The sequence below is a fragment of the Antechinus flavipes genome, chromosome 2, assembly GCF_016432865.1.
Source record: "Antechinus flavipes isolate AdamAnt ecotype Samford, QLD, Australia chromosome 2, AdamAnt_v2, whole genome shotgun sequence".
Lineage (NCBI taxonomy): Eukaryota > Metazoa > Chordata > Mammalia > Dasyuromorphia > Dasyuridae > Antechinus > Antechinus flavipes.
Genome location: NC_067399.1, coordinates 343,345,862 through 343,356,167, shown reverse-complemented (window position 1 = coordinate 343,356,167; position 10,306 = coordinate 343,345,862).

Here is a 10,306-nt window from a genome sequence, read left to right as displayed (position 1 = left end):
TTTTGTTATCTCTGTATATGTTTAGCTTCAATAAAATCCAACTAAATGAAAAAACTTTTTTAAAAAATGAAATCTTTGCTTGGGGTACCTTTTTACAGTCATAGGCATTTTTGAGTGCAGAGAACTTTTTTTCACCTCAGGCCCTGTATCTCCTGTGCCTGTTTTTTTAGAAAAGGGAAAGAGGAAGAGGAATGTCAGTGGAGAGTGGGACTAGTGTTTTGCAGATTCACTAATGCTGTTTTTCTGCTTAATTAATCTCCAAGCTTCAGAGAGAAGAGTAGTAAAACCAGACCTCATATCTGACCAATTGATTATGTGCTTTGCATCTCATGCTTTAGTGCTTGCCAGCGCAATCTCCAGCCACCTTTGGGAAAAGGAATGTTGCCTTTTTCTTATTGATATACTCATACCTAGTCATACCCTTATACATCCCAATGATTATCAATCTCTCATGATTAAAATCCCATCCCTACTACCACCCAACTCCATATTCCTATCCCAAAGTTCCACTCAAAATTAATAAAACTCATGACATCTAAAAATTATATTCAGTAACTTAATGAAATTCATGACATCTAAAAATTATACTCAATAACATCTGATAAAGATTAAAATCCTATTCCCTGTACTATTGCACTTTATAGTATTTGGATTTTATTTTCTCATTGTAGTTGAGCTTTTTTCTAATATATATTGTTGGAATCTTTGTACAAACTGCTAACTCATTAGAGTTGATAGATTATTGATCTAATCTTACAAGAAGATGTTTTGGGCCAGAACCTGAAACAAGGTACTAAGTAGAACTAATTGATACAATGCTTGTGTTCACACCTTTACTCATTGGAGTTCACATGTTTGGGAGATTTCAGGGTTTAGTATGAGATGTCCAAATTCACACCTCCCTTGAAGCTCTTAGGGCCAGAGAGCACTATGGAAGAAAACCTATAATCCCACTCTTTGATATATAAGAAGAAAGCAGAGGCCCAGTGAAGGGAGTTCAGCTGAATTTAGATTGAGAGGAGAGCATCAAGTGAATTCAGCCAGAAGCCCTCTCTGAGTGAGGATTTTTACTTCGGAACATTGACTGGGGTTGGAGAGGAGCACTCTGGGAGATTGAGAGCCAGAAGCCCTCTCTTAGAGGCAAGACAGATTCAACTTGGTACTGGCTCTGGAGGCTGAAGAAAGCAGAGGCAGAAGCAAAGGACAAAGCTGCAAGAGCTCTTAGAACCAAGGAGAGAGAGAGGCCTCAAAAAAAAAGCTAACCGGGCTATATTGGAGGCAATAAAAGACCTGAACTTTTAACACCTGGCTGTGTTTTGGGTGATTATTACTCTTAACTGAAACTAAGGCTGCCTCCAGAAAACCTCCCCCGAGAAACTAACCTTCTCCCAGAGAGAACTATTATTCTAAAAGAAGAAAATCACCACATATATTATATATATGTACATGTATTTGTGTCTATAATATGCATATAAATGGACATACTTGCAGACGTTGTATAGATAACAAATTTCCTCTTGTCCCAAATCTTTTCCTCTCCTTCCATTTTCTAATACTGAACTCTTGTATTTCCCTGATAACAGCTTCCTCTGACTCATTAGTCAAGGCAAGCAAATTGAAATTCTCATTGTCACGTCTGGGTTTTCTCCCTGCCTCCATCATTTAGTATCTCCTTGTTCAAATATGCCATCTCCTTGTAAAGAATTCTGAAATCTTATCTGACTATAATCTATTGGCTTTCCATTCTCCCTCTGCCTTCTTTTACTTTTCATCTACCCTGTGACTTAATTCTACAACCCTTCAGTCCTGCCCAAGTCATCTCCCCTGTACTGTCCAATTTCCTTTTTATCATTTTGAGCTTTTGGTGAGTCAATTCAATTCTATTCTCTAGTGCCTGAACCTCCTTATTTCAGTAATTGGACTATGCCAAGGTTTAGCCTTGATTGACTCCCACTATCTGCCCCTCTCTCTCTCCTAATACATGGCCTGCTGAGCAAAGGTAAAGAAAATCATGCAATCATTCTAATTGAGTTCATGACAGATCTGTTAGAACACCTCAGCTAGGTCTTCACTGCCTGCTAGGCAATTTTGTTATTGCTTTATTAGAGGAAAAGGTAAAAAACCAATCTGACCATCTTTGTGTGTGGCCTCCCTTATGAACTGACTATCCATAGCAGCTCTTCAGAATCTTTTTATCCATCAAATGTACCATTGCTCCCATTTCCCCCAACCTCTCAAGTGAGTACCTTACCTCATATTTTATGAAAAATAAATTATACCTATTCATTGAGAATTGCCTCTCCTCTCTTCCTTATTTCAGTATCATAAACCTAATGTCATTCTCTCCTTTACCTGTTTTCTGTGATGAAGTACCCTTACTGCTTTCCACCACCAACTCCTCTACTTTTTCCAAGCAATTTAATCTAATACCATCTCCAATAGTGTTCTTTCTATCATTCTCATGTTAACTTATTTTCAATCTCTTCCTTTTTATTGCATCATTCCCTCTTGCCTACAAACATGCCCTCAAAACACTTCATTTTATCCTTCCATCCCCACTATTGTCTGGTACATCTTTTGTTATTTATGTTAAATTCCACAGACAGAAAAGACTATCTACAGTAAATGCATCTAACCCTCATACTTCCACCAAAACTCTCTCCAAAGTTACCCATGATATCTTTTTTATTATTATTATACATGTATATTGATTTTTTTTTACATATTTCCAGAACAAAAGGGAAAAACCATGAGGAAAAAAAAAAGAGGGAAAAAGTGAACATAGCATATGATGATTTATATTCCATCTCCATAGTTCTCTCTAGATACAGATGGCTTTTTCCATTCAAAATTTATTGGGATTGTCTTGGATCACTGAACTGCTGAGAAGAACCATGTCTGTCATAGTTGATCATCGTACAGTCTTGCTGTTGCTATGTACTATGTTTTGATTCTGCTTGTTTCAGTTAGCATCAGTTCATGGAAAATTTTCCAGACCTTTCTAAAATAGCCTGTCCATTCCATTCATATTCCATAACTTATTCAGCCATTCCCCAATTGATGGGCACCTACTCATTTTCCAATAAATTGCTACCACAAAAAGAGATGCTACAAATATTTTTGTACATATGGAGCCGTACTCCTCTTATGATCTCTTTGAGATACAGAACCAGTAGAGGGACTGCTAGATCAATAGGTATTGCACAGTTCCAAATTGCTTTTGGCATAGTTCCAAATTGCTCTCCAGAATGGCTAGATCATTTCAAAATACTATCAGCAATTCATTAATATCCTAGTTTCCCCAAATCCCCTTAAACATTAATCATTATCTTTTCCTATCATCTTAGGCAATCTGAGAGATGTGAGACTATACTTTGGAATTGTTTTAATTTGCATTTCTCTAATGTGATTTAGAACATTTTTTCATATGACTAGAAATGGCTTCAATTTCTTCATTATTCATATCCTTTAACTATTTCTCAATTGGGGAATGACTTTCATTCTTCATAAATTTGATTTAGTTCTTTTAGAAATGGGGCCTTTCAGCCCTTTTTGTAATGGCCAGAAACTGGAAATTGAGTATATGCCCATCAATTGGAGAATGGCTGAATAAATTGTATATGAATATTATGGAATATTATTGTTCGGTAAGAAATGACCAACAGGATGATTTCAGAAAGGCCTGGAGAGATTTACACGAACTGATGCTGAGTGAAATGAGCAGGACCAGGAGATCATTATATATTTCAACAACAATACTATATGATGATCAATTCTGATGGATGTGGCCCTCTTCAACAATGTGATGAACCAAATCAGTTCCAGTAGAGCAGTAATGAACTGAACCAGCTACACCCAGCGAAAGAATCGGAGATGACTAAAAACCATTACATTGAATTCCCAATCCCTATATTTTTGCCCGCCTGCATTTTTGATTTCCTTCACAGGCTAATTGTACAATATTTCAGAGTCCGATTCTTTTTGTACATCAAAACAACAGTTTGGACATGTATACTTATTTTGTATTTAATTGATACTTTAATATATTTAACATGTATTGGTCATCCTGCCATCTAAGGAAGGAGGTGGGGGGAAGGAGGGAGAAAATTGGAACAAAAGGTTGGCAATTGTCAGTAAAATTACCCATGCATATAACTTGTAAATAAAAAGCTATTTAGAAAAAGAAATGGGGTCTTTATCAAAAACACTGGCTGTGAAAAAATTTTTCCCCAGCTTTGTTTCCCCTTCTAATCTTGGCTGCATTGTTTGTGCAAAAAGTTTTTTTATTTATTGCAATCAAAGTTGTCCATTTTTCATTTCACAGTGTTCTCTAATTTTTTGGCCATAAATTCCTCCCTTCTCCAAAGATCTGACAGATAAACTATCTCTTGCTCTCCTAATTTGCATATGGCATTATCCATTTTGACCTTATTTTGGCATGGAATATGAGATGTAGATCTATGTCGAGTTTCTGACATATTTTCCATATTTCTCAGCAATTTTTGTGAAATAGTACTTATTCCAGAAGCTAGAATTCTGAACACTAGATTATCATCATTGATTGTGTCATGTTTATCTAACCTATTCCATTGATCCACCACTCTTATTTCTTAGCCAGTACCATATGATTTTGATGACTGCTGCTTTACCCATGATATCTTAATGCCAAATCCAGTGACCTTTCTGAGTCCTCTTTCTCCTCTCCCAATCATCCTCTCCTTGGTATTTACTTCTCACTAGGTTTTTAAGACATGATTCCCTCCTGGGAATCTCCTACCTATCTGACTACTATTCAATATCTTTCCCTGAATTTTCATCCAGATCATGCTCTATAAATTGTAGGTGTCCTTTACAATTCATCTTGGGTTCTCTTCTTCCTCTATATTACATTACTTGGTGATCTCATTAGTCCTATAAATTTAATTGCCAAGTTTATGCTGATTATCTCAAATCAACCTATCTTGATTTAACCTCTCTTCTCACCTCCAGTTTCACCTCTCCAACTGCTTTTTCAGACATCTCAAAATTGAATGTCTACTGGCAGCTCTTTCCATAGTGGCTAGAAACTGAAAATTGAACAGATGCCCATCAATTAGAGAATAGCTGAGTAAAATTATGGTATATGAATGTTATGGAATATTACTGTTCTGTAAGAAATGGTAAGCAGGATGAATAGAGAGAGGCATGAACAGACTTACATGAACTGATGCTAAGTGAAATGAGCAGAACCAGATCATTATACACTTCAACAATAATACTATATAATGATCAATTCTGATGGGTGTGACTATCCTCAGCAATGAAAACTTCCAATTATCAGTGATGAACAGAACCAGCTACAACCCAGTGAAAGAACACTGGGAAATGAGTGTGGACTGCTTGCATTTTTGTTTTTCTTCACAGGTTATTTTTACCTTTCTAAATCCGATTTTTCTTGTGCAACAAGAGAACTGTGTAAATATGAACACATATATTTTATTTAAGATATACTTTAACTTGTTTAACATATGAGACTACCTGCCACCTAGGAGAGGGGGTAAAGGGAAGGAAAGAAAAATGGAACATAAGCTATAATTTAAAAAAAAAGGAAGGTCAGAATAAAATAAAACAAAGAATAAAAAATGGGAGAAAAAAAAAAAAAGAAATTGAGTAGACAACCCAATCCAAATCCTTCCATTCTACTTTTGAATAGCTGTCATTTTTAGGAAATAGTAGATTTGTTCCTATTATATTTGAATTAAATGTATTTTTTGAAACTTGTACCTATTGTTCCTAGCTATATCTTCTGACAGAAGTTAATATGTTAAAATTTGCCTATGATTAAATCTCTGGAGATTTTGCTGTAGACCAAAAAAGAAAAAAAAAAAATTGAATGTCTACTATATGTATTCAACTTAACATGTCCAAAACCAACTTCATTGTCTTTTTTTCTAAGCCCTGCCTTCCTACTTTTCTTGTTATTATAGAGGGCAGCACCATTCTCCCAATTCCTCAGGCTCATAATTTACAAGTCATCCTGGATGCCTGTAAAGGGCTGAAACTCTTTGAGTCGATGCCAGTGCAATCAATTCAAGCACTTAAGGCTAATTACTGATTGGACAATATTCTATAAGCATATGCTTGGAAAATGGCCTTCCCACTATCTTGTGCTGGCTCGATAATTGGTGTAAGAGGGACAGAGAATTGTAAGAGGGACTAGGAGGGGGAGTAAGACTAGCCAGGGTCACTTCTGGGTGGGAGACGAAGAAGGAAGGTCATGGAGATTCTGCTTCCATCCAATTCAATCCTACCTCTAAAGACCAAGAATAAAGACTATGGACTTTTGCTTATCCTGACTCCGGCTCATTCTAAGGTATCCAGGATGCTAACGCGGTCATCACAGATGCCTCACTATTTCTCATCTCCATACACAAACTGTTGCAAAGCTTGTAGATTTCACCTTTGTAACATCTCTCAAATAAGTTTCTTTCTTCTGATACTGACACTATCACTACCCTCATCACTTCACATCTGGAATATTGTAACACCTGCTAGTGGGTCAGCCTTCAAATCTCCTCCCACTCCAATTCTCGATTTTCCTAAAGCACAAATCCAATCATGTCATCTCCCTATTCAATAAACTCCAGTGCTTCCCTTCGAGGAGCAAATAGAAAATACTCAAGCTTGGCATTCAAAACCCTTTACAACCTTCATCTGATGGCCCTTTTTTATCTGTTCATCTCTGCAGGAGCCAGATCAAGCTCTTGTGTAGCCACTGTGCTTTAGTGTATATACACATTCTGGATTCATTCAATCACTATGTCATGCCACATTGAGTCCTGACCAGCAAGTATCCTTATGGCCTATAACCCCTCAAATTCATTGGCAATCCTCAAAAAGTGCTTAAATATTACTGAACATCTATTTAACATTTTCTTAAAAAAAAAAAAAGTGTGTGTGTGTGTGTGTGTGTGTGTGTGTGTGTGTGTGTGTGTACAGGTATAGGATTTCTCTTGATGAGAGAGTGAACCTATAAAGCACCCTGAACATGAGATTCTTTTTAATGTAAAAATTCTTAAGGAACATTTTTCTTCTTTACACTGGCCCTAAAATTTTGATGGCATTGCTAATCATTCCATCAATAAATATGTTTTAAGTGCCTGCTATTTGCCAAGAAATGTGCTAAGTGCTGGGGATTCAAAAAAGAGGCAATATAGAGTTCTTGTCCTCAGGGAGCTTACAATCTAATCAGGGAGACAACATGCAAATAAATATATACAAAATAAGCTATATCAGTCAATAAACTTTTACTAAGTGTCTACTATGTGCCAGGCACTGTTACAAGTAGGAAATAATTAAAAGACTAGAATTAAGGAGATGGGAAGAGCTTCCTGTAAAAGATGAGACTTAAAAGCTAGGGAAGCCAGTAGCCAGAGATGAGGAAGAAGAGCATTCAAGCATGGGGGATGACCAGAGAAAATGCTCTGGCCCTAGAGATGAATCATCAATAGCCAGGAGACCGGTGTCACCAGATCAAAGAATATATTAGGGAGTAAAGTATAAGAAACTTGGAAAGATAGAAGGGAATGCCAAACTGAGTATTTTGTATTTGGTCCTAGAGCAGTTTACTGGAGTTTATTGAATAGAGAGGTAACCATTCTGGAGAGCAATCTGGAATTATGCCCAAAAAATTATCAAATTGTGCATACCCTTTGATCCAGCAGTGTTTCTATTGGGCTTATATCCCAAAGAAATACTAAAGAAGGGAAAGGGACCTGTATGTGCCAAAATGTTTGTAGCAGCCCTGTTTGTAGTGGCTAGAAACTGGAAAATGAATGGATGCCCATCAATTGGAGAATGGCTGGGTAAATTATGGTATATGAATGTTATGGAATATTATTGTTCTGTAAGAAATGACCAGCAGGATGAATACAGAGAGGACTGGCGAGACTTACATGAACTGATGCTAAGTGAAATGAGCAGAACCAGGAGATCATTATACACTTCGACAACGATATTGTATGAGGACATATTTTGATGGAAGGGGATTTCTTTGACAAAGAGATCTGAGTTTCAATTGATAAATGACGGACAAAAGCAGCTACACCCAAAGAAAGAACACTGGGAAACGAATGTGAACTATCTGCATTTTTGTTTTTCTTCCCGGGTTATTTATACCTTCTGAATCCAATTCTCCCTATGCAACAAGAGAACTGTTCAGTTCTGCAAACATATATTGTATCTAGGATATACTGCAACATATCCAACATATAAAGGACTGCTTGCCATCTAGAGGAGGGGGTGGAGGGAGGGAGGGAAAAAAAATTGGAACAGAAACGAGTGTCAATATAAAGTAATTATTAAATAAAAATTTAAAAAAAAATAAATAAAAAAAAAGAATAGAGAGGTAACAAGGTTGGATTTCTGCTTTAGGAAAATTGATTTGGTGAAATGGATCAGGGAGAGACTTAAAGAAGACTGGTCCAACTGATACATTGTTGGTGAACTTGTGAATACATCCAACCATTCTGGAGAGTAATTTGGAACTGTGTTCAAAAAGTTATCAGACTGTGCATACCCTTTGATCCAGCAGTGTTACTACTGGGCTTATATCCCAAAGAGAGCTTAAAGAAGGGAAAGGGACCTGTATGTACAAAAATGTTTGTGGCAGTCCTTTTTGTAATGTCTAGAAACTGGAAAATGAATGGATGCCCATCAATTGGAGAATGGCTGAATAAATTGTGGTTAATTGAATGTTATGGAATATTATTGTTCTGTAAGAAATGGCCAGCAGGATGATTTCAGAAAGGCCTGGAGAGATTTACATGAACTGATGCTGAGTGAAATGAGCAGAACCAGAAGATCATTATATACTTCAATAACAATACTATATGATGATCAGTTCTGATGGACATGGCTCTCTTCAACAATGAGATGAACCAAATCAGTTCCAATTATTCAGTAATACTGAATAAAAATTCAGTAAAATATTCAGAACAGCTACACCCAGGGAAAGAGCTAAGAAAAATGAGTGTGGACTACAATATAGCATTTCCACTCCTTCTATTATTGTCCTCTTGCATTTTTGTTTTCCTTCTCAGATTATTTTTACCTTATTTCTAAATCTGATCTTTCTTGTGCAGCAAGATAACTGTATAAATATGTATACATATATTGCATTTAACATATACTTTAACATATTTAACATGTATTGGTCTACCTGCCATCTAGGGGAGAAGGTGGGTGGAAGGAAGGAAAAAGTGGGACAGAAGGTTTTGTAAGGGTCAATGCTGAAAAATTACCTATGTATATGTCTTGTAAATAAAAAGCTATGATAAAAAAAATTTGAGGAAAAAAAGAAAATAAAAAGCTTTAGTTAAATTTAAAAAAAAAAAAAAGACTAGTCCACCAGCAAACTGTTGCAATAGTATGAAATGGTGAGGGCAGTGATGCTGGCAGTGTCAGAAGAAAGAAGGAAGCTTATTTAAGAGATATCAAAAAGGGAAAATGTACAAGCTTTACAACAGTTTGGAAAAAGGGGCTGAGACATAATGAGAAAAAATGATTCCTAGATTGTAAGCCTAAGTGAGAGAGAGGATGGTATTGCCTTCTCCAGTAATAGAGAAGATGAGATGGGAGGAGGATTTGGGGGGAAAGTTTTATTTTAGACTTACTGAATTTAAAATGTCTACTGGACATCCAGTTTGAAATGACTGAAAGGCAGTTGGAGATGTGAGAAGTAGGTCAGCAGAGAAATTAATGCATGAAAGGTAGATTTGAGAATCATCAGCATAGAAATGGCAATTAAATCCATGGAGCTGATGAGATCCCCAAGAGAAGAAATATGGAAGGAGAAGAGAAGAGGGCCCAAGACAGAAGAAGCCTCTCTGGGACATCTATGGGTAGAGTGTGATCTGGAGGAAGATCCAGCAAATGAGAAGGTATTTTATTTATTTAGATTTGGGGCATTGTGTTGTACTCCAGTGGTTCTTTGAAAGAAGGATAATTAAAGAACACTGGGAAACGAATGTGAGCTATTTGCATTTTTGTTTTTCTTTCCGAGTTGTTTTTACCTTCTGAATCCAATTCTCCCTGTGCAACAAGAGAACTGTTCGGTTCTGCAAACATATATTGTATCTAGGATATACTGCAACATATCTAACATATATAGGACTGCTTGCCATCTAGGGGAGGGGGTGGAGGGAGGGAAGGGAAAAATCGAAACAGAAGTGAGTGCAAGGGATAATGTTGTAAAAAAAATTACCCTGGCATGGATTCTGTCAATATAAAGTTATTATAAAATAAAATAAAATATTAAAAAAAAAAA